General features: G+C 40.1%; 1 protein-coding gene across 1 annotated transcript in view; it reads left to right on the top strand.

The window, feature by feature from the left end:
- LOC126236062 (uncharacterized) overlaps positions 1-13,579 on the top strand; it is a 512,087-nt gene that overhangs the window by 18,924 nt on the left and 479,584 nt on the right. The gene's annotated exons all lie outside the window — the stretch shown is intronic.

Genomic DNA, 13,579 nt, shown 5'->3' with positions numbered 1-13,579 from the left:
ATGATGCCAGATAGTTTCTGTACACCGGGCGCAGCTGCTCCTCGTGTATACAGCGCGATTTTGTGAACGTCTCTATGGCAACGCCTCTCCATACCTTTAGAGACGGCTGTCGTTCGCGCTTCACAGTTGAAACTTCATGCTTGATGCGGCAGTTTTTCAAATATCTCATCCCTTATGACTTTGTATCTTGTGAACGATGGCAGATAACTGGTTCTTACTCCCACAGCGATTATTGGCTGGCAGTAAGGCACATGCGTACCATGTTTGGTTGAAATCGATCCAGTGGTTTAGGAGGAGATGTGGAAAACACACACACACACACAGCCATTTATACAATGTATATTGATATCTGCGTAGTTGCGTCTGTACCTCCAATATGTTAGAATATCAAAGCATAATCTAAAATAACCACACCAGACAAAGACTTCACTACACTCCAGAAACATCACGGTGCAACACCGCCTCTAGCCTTGATAATGCTCTCAATTTGGGGAGATGGTTTGTACTGGTATGCCATATCCAGCTGACCTGATCATTGATGACTAGATCAAGCAGAGCTATATAATGATAAGACAGACATTTAGGAACCAGGTTTTAAATTGTAAGATATTTCCAGGGGCAGATGTGGACTCTGACCACAATCTATAGGTTATGAACTGTAGATTAAAACTGAAGAAACTGCAAAAAAGTGGGAATTTAAGGAGATGAGACCTGGAAAACTGAAAGAATCAGAGGTTGTACAGAGTTTCAGGGAGAGCATAAGGGAACAGTCGACAGGAATGGGGGAAAGAAATACAGTGGAAGAAGAATGGGTAGCTTTGAGGGATGAAAAAGTGAAGGCAGCAGAGGATCAAATAGATAAAAAGACGAGGGCTAGTAGAAACCCTTGGGTAACAGATGAAATACTGAATTTAATTGATGAAAGGAGAAAATATAAAAATGCAGTAAATGAAGCAGGCAAAAAGGAATACAAACGTCTCAAAAATGATATTGACAAGAAGTGCAAAATGGCTAAGCAGGGATGGCTAGAGGACAAATGTAAGGATGTAGAGGCTTATCTCACTAGGGGTAAGATAGATACTGACTACAGGAAAATTAAAGAGACCTTTGGAGAAAAGAGAACCACTTGTATGAATATCAAGAGCTCAGATGACCCAGATCTAAGCAAAGAAGGGAAAGCAGAAAGGTGAAGGAGTATATAGATGGTCTATACAAGGGCGATGTACTTGAGGACAATATTATGGAAATGGGAGAGGATGTACATGAAGATGAAATGGGAGATATGATACTGCGTGAAGAGTTTGACAGAGCACTGAAAGACCTGAGTCGAAACAAGGCCCCCGGCGTAGACAACATTCCATTAGAACTACTGACAGCCTTGGGAGAGCCAGTCCTGACAAAACTCTACCATCTGGTGAGCAAGATGTATGAGACAGGCGAAATACCCACAGACTTCAAGAAGAATATAATAATTCCAATCCCAAAGAAAGCAGGTGTTGACAGGTGTGAAAATTACCGAACAATCAGTTTAATAAGTCACAGCTGCAAAATATTAACGCGAATTCTTTACAGATGAATGGAAAAAGTGATAGAAGCCGACCTCGGGGAAGATCAGTTTGGATTCCGTAGAAATGCTGGAACACGTGAGGCAATACTGACCCTACGACGTATCTTAGAAAATAGATTAAGGAAAGGCAAACCTACGTTTCTAGCATTTGTAGACTTAGAGAAAACTTTTGGCAATGTTGACTGGAATACTCTCTTTCATATTATAAAGGTGGCAGCGGTAAAATACAGGGAGCGAAAGGCTATTTACAATTTGTACAGAAAGCAGATGGCAGTTATAAGAGTCGAGGGGTATGAAAGGGAAGCCGTGGTTGGGAATGGAGTGACACAGGGTTGTAGCCTCTCCCCGATGTTATTCAATCTTTATATTGAGCAAACAATAAAGGAAACAAAAGAAAAGTTCCGAGTAGGTATTAAAATCCATGGAGAAGAAATAAAAACTTTAAGGTTCGCCGATGACATTGTAATTCTGTCAGAGACAGCAAAGGACTTGGAAGAGCAGTTGAACGGAATGGACAGTGTCTTGAAAGGAGGATATAAGATTAACATCAACAAAAGCAAAACGAGGACAATGGAATTAAGTCGGGCGATGGTGAGGGAATTAGATTAGGAAATGAGACACGTAAAGTAGTAAAGGAGTTTTGCTATTTGGGGAGCAAAATAACTGATGATGGTCGAAGTAGAGAGGATATAAAATGTAGACTGGCAATGGCAAGAAAAGCGTTTCTGAAGAAGAAAAATTTGTTAACATCGAGTATAGATTTAAATGTCAGGAAGCCGTTTCTGAAAGTATTTGTATGGAGAGTAGCCATGTATGGAAGTGAAACGTGGACAATAAATAATTTAGACAAGAACAGAATAGAAGCTTTCGAAATGTGGTGCTACAGAAGAATGCTGAAGATTAGATGGGTAGATCACATAACTAATGAGGAGGTACTGAATAGAATTGGGGAGAAGAGGAGCTTGTGGCAAAACTTAACTAGAAGAAGGGATCGGTTGGTAGGACATGTTCTGAGACATCGAGGGATCACCAATTTAGTATTGGAGGGCAGCGTGGAGGGTACAAATCGTAGAGGGAGGCCAAGAGATGAATACACTAAGCAGATTCAGAAGAATGTAGGCTGTAGTAGGTACTGGGAGATGAAGAAGCATGCTCAGGATAGAGTAGCGTGGAGAGCTGCATCAAACCAGTCTCAGGCTGAAGACCACAACAACAACAATGATTCCTAAATCTAGATAGCACATCTAGTCTGTTACATTTCTTAGTGATTGTACATGGACTTTCTTATGTTGTTCTACTTTAAAAGGGATACAACATTTAGCAGCAATAATCGCCAAATTCTTCTGAGATGCCATTTCTGTAAGGTAACAAATTTTACTATCAAAAAGTAAATATTTATGTACAACTTATTATATGGAACATTCTAGAAAAAATGAATATAGTAAATAATGGTATGTTGTAATGTTTGATATATTACCACATACATGGCACGGCGTACACTAAGACTACACCGCTCTATACTAGATCACTTGGACAACTTAACACTAAAACACAGTGCAATATAGAGCACTCATAAGTTTTCTGGCTATGATTATTTCATACACATTTTAATGTAGGGTCGAGGCCCCACTTACGGCCACATTGATGACATGTTTTTAGGTTTTATCATGTTTAACTTGTAGGAAATGAAAATATAACACTTAATCTTACCTCTCAATAAATTAAGTTTCTACTGATACTTTGTACAACATGTAGAATACAAAAAAACAGATTGTGTGTTGCTTAAAGAAAAACACTACATAACTCAACTTCTGCCACACAGATCTTTTCATTAAATGGTGACTTCAAACAAGACCAAACAAAGAAATGTTTCTATAGACAATTGAATAGCACATTTCATATTGCATATTATAATCTATGGTAGGACTGGCTGGTATTCAAAAGGAGCTTAAAATTGTACCCGTTACATCAAGGTGGCTATTAGTGGAGTAGTGGCCAAAACTAGAGCCTTGACCCTATATGAAAATCTCACGTTTTTTTTTTAAATATAAAGTGAATGTCGTATAAAATCGTAAGATTCTTAAGTTACTATTTTTTATATATTTTTATTCTCGCATTAAAATATTATTTAATGAATTAACAAACAATAAGAGGGTAATGTTGCATAAAAAGGCTAACATAATAATTTAAGTTTGTTAGAATTCCATAGACCTACCTTAGTATTCATAGCCTAGAAATAGTCTGCTTTTCACCTCACTACTGCGTATTGCGGAAGTAAAATATTCATTCATTCATTCATTTCATTGTTGCCCTTATGGACAGTGTTTGAACCCGAAAATCACATGATGACACAATTTTCACTTCTTTCCTCTCTTCCTCTTCTCTTCCCAAAATCTCTTCATCCTTTGGCTGTGCTCCTGTTTCCTTTGCTCTGTCCATAATGTTCCTGTCTTCTTTCTCTCCTTTACAATAAATTTTGCACTCCTAACTTTGTTTCTGAAGTATTTCCTGTCTCCTATCATTTGCCTGTTGATCCCTATCTGCCTTAAGTCTTCGTCTATTTCATGATACCAATTTGTTTTCTTGCTTGAGCTGTTTACTACATCAAAAATTTTCTTTGTAAGTCGGTTGTTGTCCATTCTCTGTATGTGCCCATAGAAAGTTAATCTGCGTTTTCTGATCGCGTCTGTTAGTCTGTCAGTGTGCTGGTACAGCTCTTTGGTAGGTCGCTTCATCCATATGCCATCTCTGTGAATATTTTTCTGAGAATTTTGCGTTCTATTTTTACTGTGTCTATGATGCCTGATGCTCCAATTGTGGTTGTTTCTGACGCGTACAATGCTTCTGGTAATACAACTGTTTTGTAGTGCCTAAGTTTGGCCTGCCTCGATATGGTTTTCTTATTATAATGTGACCATGTGAGTTTGTATGCCTTCTGGAGTTTCTTCGTTCGTTCCATGTTAGCCGCCTTGTTTGATCCTCCCATTTGTATGTACTCCCCTAAATACTTAAATTTTTCGACTCTTTCTACGGATCCATATACAGTATGCATGGTGTGTACATTGTTGGTCTGTCGTTCCATATATTGTGTCTTCTCGTAAGATACCTGCAGACCTGTTTTGGCAGCTATTTCATGCAAGCATTCCAGTGCTTCCTTTGCCTCCTGTGTATTATTGCTGAGTATGGCTATATCATCTGCAAATGCCAGACATTTTATGATTGTTTTGGTTTCACGTGTTCTTCCCAGCTGTATTCCTTTAACTTGTTCCTCCCACTGCTTGATAATTTTGTCTAACACCATGTTGAACAGGATTGGTGAGAGCCCGTCTCCTTGTCGGACACCTGTGTGTATGTGGAAGGGTTCCGAAATTTCTCCCATGAACTTAATCTTGGAGGTAGTGTCTGTAAGCGTCTGTTGTATAAGTGTCCTGGTTTTTCTGTCGATACCATATTCTTCCAGTACGTCAAAGAGTGTCTGTCTGTCTATGGAATCATATGTTTTTTTAAAGTCCACAAAGGTAACTACAGTGTTTCTTGCCTGTCTGACTTTCAAAAGTGTTCTCAAGTTCCAGATCTGTTCGATGCATGATCTCCCTTTTCTGAAGCCCGCCTGGTATTCCCCAATTTGCAGATCTGCTTGTGGTTCTAGTCTGTTTAATAGCACCTTAGAGAAAATTTTGTATGTAACTGGTACTAGCGAAATGCCTCTGTAATTGTTTGGATCTGACTTATCACCCTTTTTATGTAACGGATGGATCAATGCACATTTCCATTCCTCTGGCACTTTCTCTGTGATCCAAATTTCGGAGATAATCTTATGGATTTTTTTGGTGATGTTTTCATCTTGGAGTTTCCAGATCTCGGCGATAATACCATCTTCTCCGGCAGCTCTGTTATTTTTCATTTGTTTTATGATTTCCTCTATCTCTTCTATTGTGGGTGGATCAGAATCGGCATTAGATGTGGTCTTTTGGAATGTTAATTTTCCTGTAGGTTTTTTGCAATTAAGAAGTTTATCAAAGTAATGTTTGAGAATTTTACAGTTTTCTTTTGTGTTTGTTTCCAGGGATCCATCTGTTCTTCGGAAGCAGAGGCTAGGGGGTTGATAGCCCTTAATATTTTCTTTGAAAGTTCTGTAAAAATTTCTTGTGTTATTTCTTTTGAAATCTTCCTCAATTTCTTTTAGTCTGTTATTGTCATATGCTCGTTTTTCCCTTCTGATTTCCTTCGATGCTAGTTTCTGAACTTCGTGAAATTCTTTCCATGTTTCTGAATTTCTGTAGCTACTGAACTTGTCCCATGCTTGCTTTCTTCTCTCAATGGCTTCATCACAATTTGCGTTCCACCACCTATGTTTGCGTTTTCTAGGTGGTTGTCCCCAGCACATAGTCTTCTGAACTGCCTTCGCCAGATCTGTCCATGTGTCTATTGAATGCCTATTAATTTCTTCAACGATTTTATCCCTGTTTATCTTCAAGTATTCCGGATCAGGTTTGACTATTTTGTTTTGCGCTGTCTGTTTCAGTCTTGGGATTGGCCTAATCTTAACTTGTAGCAAATAATGATCAGACTCGAAGACTCCTTTACGTGTTCTGACATTTAGAATTTCCCGCGAATTTTTCTTGGATATGGCCACATGATCAATCTGAAATTCTCCCCACACTGTGTTGGGTGCTTTCCATGTTGTAAATTTTCTTCTTGGTTTTTGAAATTGTGTTGACATGATTTTGAGGTTAAAGTTTTGACAATATTTTATGAGGTGTTCCCCATTTCTGTTCGTGCGAATATGTGCTGAGTATGGGCCTGTTATTTCTCTGAATTTTCTCTCCTTACCAAGCTGCGCATTGAAATCACCCATTAAAATTTTCACATGTCTTTCTGGTACGTTGTTAGTTACTTCCTCCATGTCTTCCCAGAAGTCTTCAATTTCTTGTGGCTTCTTTCTGTTATGGTCATTTGTAGGTGCATGTGCGTTGATAATTGTGTATGCTTTATTACCTGATTTGAAGGACAGTGTCGAGATATTATTTTATACAAGAACCCTTTGAGATCCCACCTTGAAATTATGCATGCATGTATTCGGTTAGACTGGACAACACATGTAATTTTTATAAAAAAAAAATATCCGAGGGTACGTATTTTAGAAATTTTTAAAAATGTTTCTTTGGAATAGCTTAAAATTTTCAGTTTTAGGTAGCATAGTCAAGTTACATATCAAATTGAAGGGAATTTTTAGGGGAAAACAATGGTGCAAGTTTGAGCTCTCTAAGTTGTATAGTTTTCGAGCTACAGCATTTTAAAACAATCATCGATTGATCAAAAACAGAGTTTTTTTATTTTTAAATCCTTGAAACTCAAAAACCAAAGGTTAGAAAAATTTGAAATTTGAAATTTAAACTAGTGTTAGTGGGTACATTACCTGAAAAAAAAATTCATCCAAATCTGAGATATCAAGGTTGAGACTGTTATTTGATTTGAGATGGAAGGACCCATCCATCATTCTTAAGTTCTACAGGCGTGATTTGACTCTAGCTGACCACTTCTCCGAATAAACTCATATATTTCAATAATGTTTCAATAGAGAAATGTTATAAACTTTCAGTCACAGTCAGACCACTCACAATAAATATAAATGTAGTTTTGTCCATAAATAAATAAGCCAGTATTCTTCTGCAAGTGTGCTCACAATAGATGACAAGAAATAGTCGTTAAATATTGTTTAAGCAATTATTTAGGCCTGCTTGTTAGAAGCGTCTTTTGCCAGTCTTTTGTCAGCTAACACATGCAGCTGAGCACTTATTAAATTAGCACAGTTTTTGTAATAGATCATGCAATCATCATTTAAATAAAGTTACTGGCAATATAGTAAACTGTTCTTTAAATAACTACAAAACTATGTCATGATATGAGATATTGATGCTGCATTCATTTGCTATATAATTGTGGAGGATACAATTTTCTGAGAAACATTTACATAATGAAAAAATTTAAAAACAAAATAAATCAAGAAATAAATTAGATACAGATACATAGTTTTCAGAGATGATAGCTATAGTGTAATGCTATCGCGTGAAGCGTTTGATAGTTTTTAATTCAAAGGTTCACTCTGAAAATGTTTGTTCACTGTGAAATGTAAACTTCCATATTTTCAAGGATATTGAAAATATTGTTGTGTCATTTAATGCACCTCATTTGTTTGATATTGCAAATATATTCAAATTTTCTTTAATACTTGACTGTAGCCGTCTTTCACCTTGTCTGACACTCCTACATTTTGGTGCATCTCCTGCGCAAATGTCATGTGGGCAACAGCCATCAAAGTTCCCCGTACTGGGGTTTGCCCCATTTCTGGCCAAACGTCTAGTCTTTGTACCTGGTCTCGCCCGTATCGGTCACCTAACCCGTCCTGCCACTGCGTGCCCTGAGTCCTTGGCCCGCTATCGTTCAGCCACACAACAAATTCACCTCCTGTCATATCACCTCCAGGCGACCAATATTGGAGTAATGCTATACTCTGCACCATCCACTATTTAAGCATTCTCTGAATCTGCTCTGTAAGTATGCTCTGACCAGTTGGCATTCACACATAGTAGACTCTTCATTAGACTCAGGTGTCTGTTCATATGCATGTAGTCCAGCGCAAGAAAATGCAGGGCAGCCAACAAAGTGATGGATGCAGTACCAGCCCCATAGAATGAGTTAATAAGCTGTCTACCAGGGCGCCGAAATTTGGACAGAAACTTTCAAAAATTCCGACTTTTGTATGTTCATACTGTTACTTTTTTATCTTCCAACCATCATGATGTAAATGCATTGCTCGTCTGACCAAATCAATAACAGTCACACACAGCACCTCTCAGCAACTATGCACACTTGTCAATAATGCCCAAGTTGTAACCAGCATGCCCATATCAACTCGCTGCTACACCAACGATTAAAACAAACTTGACTAATATAGGCCTGCTGGCAATGGTTAAACTTCCAATCCGCACACACTAGGAATAATACCACACTTTAAAACAAGGTATTCTCTAAATTTGAAAATCGGCAATAATCTGACACTTGCAACTTTCTCGTCCTTTCAGAGTCATGCACCCCTCCCTCCCCCCCCCCCCCCCCAACCTTACGTAACAACGTAACACAACAACCCATTATTTATCTGTATTTGCAGTTTTACACTTACAAAGATGAGAACATCCCATTTATAATTTGGGAGTGAAAGATATGTAATTATTTTATGTTACTTATTTAATCATAAACCTAATAACTCAGTATTTATAGGTTTCTGTATTATATTAAGGTAAATTAGAGTAATTACTTCCTTGACTTTACTGCTAAGACACCACCAAAACTAGAGCAACAACCAATCTTTGAATATAATCTGCTCATTGTCATTAAATTGAGCAATGGAAACAACTTTCGTCTGTTCACAATGCAATGACTGAAAGGTAATAATTCATCACAGTTGTATAAGTAATAATGCGACGTAAATATATTGTACATTCATGACGCATCTAATCTTGGAGGAAGGTTAAGCTGTCCTCTGCTTGAGGGTTGGTTTGAACACTACAGTACCTAACAAGGCATGCTCCTGCTAGTCTTGAAGTTTACCGCCGTAATAATATTTCAGGATATTTCAGGATTGCAGCCAGATGATGTCGACATTTTGCCAAGGTGTTTCGGCTGACAACCAGGCGAATTATGCTCCATGTCGCTCTTTTTTCTATTCTGTTTAGGGAAGGACCAGTGTAAACCTGAACCAGTATTGTGGTACTTTCATGAAATACTAGTTGAGTATGCGATGTGTTCTATTAGCCCATCTCCTTCTCCTACTCTCTCTCCTCATCTGCTTCACCTCCCTTTCTCTGTCCATATGCTCCTTCCCCCCTATCCACCACCTCCCCCTCTAAACCCATCTACTCCTCCCCCTCTACCTGTTCCTTGCCTTCTCTGTCTACTCCTCCCCACTCTCGGTGTCCACCTCATCCTATCTCCTCTCTCTGTCGATGTTCACCCCCTCTCTCTGTCGAAATTTTGTTCATCCTTTTCTCTATCCATCTCATCCTCATTCATATCTCTGTCCAGCTGCTCCTTCCCCCCTTCCCACAACTGCCCCACCCAACCTGATCCTTCCCTCTGCCCATCTCCTTCCCTCTCCCCATCTCCTTCTCTTCCTTCAAGCCTCCTCCTGCCACTCCTATCTCCTTCTCATCCCGTCTAATTCCATCTCCTATTGCCCCCTCTCTGAGTCCATCTTCTCCTCCTCCCTCCAATCCTCCACCTCCTCTCTCTGTCGATCTCCTCCAACCACTCTCTCTGTCCATCTCCTCCTCCCCTGCTTTCTGTCCATACCATCCTCTTTCTCTGTTCGTCTCATCCTCTTCCCTTTCTCTGTCCACCTTCCCCCTCTCTCTGACAGTCTCCTCGTCCCCCTCCCTCTGTCCATCTCCTCTTCCCTCTCCCTCTGTCCATCTCCTCCTCCCCCTATATCTGTCCATCTCCTCCTTTCCCCTCTATGTCTCCCCATTTCATCTTCTCCCATCATTCTCTCTCCATCCCTTCCTCACCATGGCTCGTGGTTCTTACTACACAGTATTTCTTTCCAGTTAGTAACTGACAGCTATACCAAGTTTGGCTGATATCAGTCCAGGGTTTAGAAGGAACTTTTTACCTTTGGATTCTTCTGTGTACTTACTCCACGTATATTTCACATACTCTGAGACGGCGAAAGTCATTGGATACCTTCTAATACCGTTTCTAACCTCGTGTGCTGCCTCTATAGCCATCTATAATTGCCAGTGCGGGGTTCAGTGGACGAATTGACCTCTCTATTATATCCCATAAATTTTCGATGTGATTCATATCGGGCGATCTGGTCGGCAAATCATTCGCTCGAATTGTCCAGATTGTTCTTCAAACAAGATGTGAACAACTGTGACTGGGTACTTGGCGCATCGTTGTTTGGTAACACAAAAGTCCATTAATAGCTGCACATGGGCTTCAAGTAGCTGGAACATAAACATCCCCAGTCGATCATAGGTTGAGCTGGACCAGAGGACCCAGTCTACTCCACGTAAATACAACCCACACCATGATGGAGTCACCACCAGTTTACACAGCGCCTTGTTGACAGCAGGGATCCACGGCTTCGTGGTGTCTGTGCCACGCTCGAACCCTACTGTCAGCTCTTACCAACTGAAATCGGGACTCATTTGACCAGATCATGGTTTTCCAGTCGTCTAGGGTCCAACCGATATGGCCACGAGCCCAGGAGAGGCGCTGCAGGCGATGTCGTGCCGTTAGCAAAGGCACTCGCGTCGGTCGTCTGCTGCCATAGCCCATTAACGCCAGATTGCGCCGCACTGTACTGACGGATACGTTCGTCGTACATCCCACATCGCTATTTCCCGCCGTGTTGCTTGTCTTTGAGCACGAAAAATTCTACGCAAACGTTGCTGCTCCTGGTAGTTAAGTGAAGGCCGTCGGCCACTGCGTTGTGGTGAGAGTTAATGCCTGAAAAATGTGGTATTCTCGGCACATTCCTGACACTGTGGATCGTGAAATATAGAATTCCGTACCGGTTTCCGAAATGGAATGTCCCATGCGTCTAGTTCTAACTACCTTTCCGCGTTCATAGTCCGTTTAATTCCCGTCGTGCGGCCATAATCACGTCGGAATCCTTCTCACATGAATGCAAATGACAGTTCCGCCAATGCACTGCCCTTTTATACCCTGTGTACGCGATAATACTGCAGTCTGCATATGTCCATATCGTTATTCCCTGACTTTTGTCACTTCAGTGTACATTTAATATATTTCACACATATTTGTACACGTATTTCACCCATATATCTAGCGAATTTCGTCCTGCAACTTGATTTTCACGTGGTTCAATGTTTACGATGTCTTATTTTCTGAATTATGTGTCGTACAATGATATAATTTTGCAGGTACATTCAGCAGCGTATATACATATTCTTTACATGTTATCCAATTTGCAGAATAACCACGGAAGATGCTTTATAAATAAAAACAACACACATCTGGTGTGATCCTCTTTAATTAAACTGCCGTGAGCTCAAGACGGAAAACTAATAATAACTGATCATCAACTTTATTTAAGCACTGAGTTAGAACGTGTCTTAAATTTGGATCCTCAAGACACACACTGTCCTTAGATGTGCTAGCCATAGCAATAGTTGAGTAAATAATAAAAATATAAAGTGTCTAAAATTATTTCATTTGTAAAGCGAACAGTGTGGTCGGGGAGTGGCTTACCCCAAGCAACTTACTTCACTTTCCCAGGCAAACAAAGAGACACTCAAAACAACGTTGAGAAGCAGAAGTGCGCAGATCGGAAAATGTTGGGCTTACGTGCATTGGGGGCTATTCTCATACTTCATAACACCCACTGAGGCTTACGGCCCAAGCGACATAAGCCGCCACTTGGGTCGCCATACTGAAAGGGGCGCAAGATGTGGCACAACTGAGGTTTCTATAAGGACATACAGTTAGTAGAGGCTGCTTGGAGCACCAAGTTGAGAGGGACAGCAGGGGAGTCCAAGTCCAAGATTTGTATACAGTGCGTGTCACAATTAGTCGCGGAAACTGACAATTGGTGAAAGTGTACTTGGCAAAATGGGGGAGGCTGGGAGGGGGTGGGTGCGTTAAATGATAAGTCGCTTGTCTGAAAAATGTTCTTGAGCCGGTCCAGGTTTTGGTAGGTAATGCCTAATACTTTTCTGCCCTAGGGCGCCTAAGTATCAAGAGTCACCTTAACTGGGTACTTTTCATAATGAGTGGCGTCAATGGTAACGAAAACGTTTCAGGATGATTTAAGTAATGAAACTGAAATCGGGAGTTTACAATTGCATTTGACCTCTTTTATTATTATTACTCAAATCTGGCCAACTAAGGGCCATGTGAAACAGCTGCTTTATGATATCGTAATCTTTTATTTTTCTTGGCTTCCAAACACTTCTTCGTTCTTGCTTTCTGTTGATCTCTTCTTACTGCTACGCATCTCCCTTATCTATTCTTTTGCGTTTTCTTCTGGAAACCCTTGGACTTTTTGCACTTTTCCCTTGAATTCATGTCTGTTTTCTATGTCTTTATCTGTTGACCCCACTTCCTCCATTTCTCTCGTGACTTCTATAAACCATGGAATTTTGGTGTTTAGATTTTTGCAAAGAAGTTCTGTATTTTTTTTTGTTATTTTTTGCCATCCGGGGTGGCCGAGCGGTTCTAGGCGCTTCAGTCCGGAACCACGCTGCTGCTATGGTCGCAGGTTCGAATCCTGCCTCGGGCATGGATGTGTGTGATGTCCTTAGGTTAGTTAGGTTTAATTAGTTCTAAGTCTTGGGGACTGATGACCTCAGATGTTAAGTCTCATAGTGCTTAGAGCCATTTGAACCATTTTTTGTTAGTCTTTTGTTGTCTGTTCTTTTTAAATGGACGTAAAGTATAATGCTCTCCTGTCTCATTGTATCTATAATATTCTGAGTTTTTTCATACAACTCGTAGTTGCTTCTGAGTTTCCGAGCCCCATTTTGATACTTTGGATCCATTTTTTTCCCAGATTATCCTTTTCTTACTTCTCAAATTTATTTAAGTGTTTGGCTGTGTTTATGGAGTGGTTCAAATGGCTCTGAGCACTACGGGACGTAACTGCTGAGGTCATCAGTCCCCTAGAACATAGAACTACTTAAACCTAACTAACCTAAGGACAGCAGACACATCCATGCCCGAGGCAGGATTCGAACCTGCAACCGTAGCGGTCGCGCGGTTCCAGACTGTAGCGCCTAGTACCGCTCGGCCACCTGCGGCCAGCTATGGCGAGGTGTTCTGAGGCATAAAGACATCTGTGCTTAGTCGATATATTGTACTACCTCAGCTTTGTATTAAACAGATTTTTATTATATATATTTTACTGTATTAAAAAGGATTTTTTATTGTAAATGTTCTTTGTTAAGTAGAGTATCATTTCTATTTTTCTATTTATGTTACCTGCTT

The sequence above is a fragment of the Schistocerca nitens genome, chromosome 2 (assembly GCF_023898315.1).
Source record: "Schistocerca nitens isolate TAMUIC-IGC-003100 chromosome 2, iqSchNite1.1, whole genome shotgun sequence".
Classification (NCBI taxonomy): domain Eukaryota; kingdom Metazoa; phylum Arthropoda; class Insecta; order Orthoptera; family Acrididae; genus Schistocerca; species Schistocerca nitens.
The sequence above is the reverse complement of the archived record's forward strand: the minus strand, read 5'-3'. Positions and strand labels throughout refer to the sequence as shown.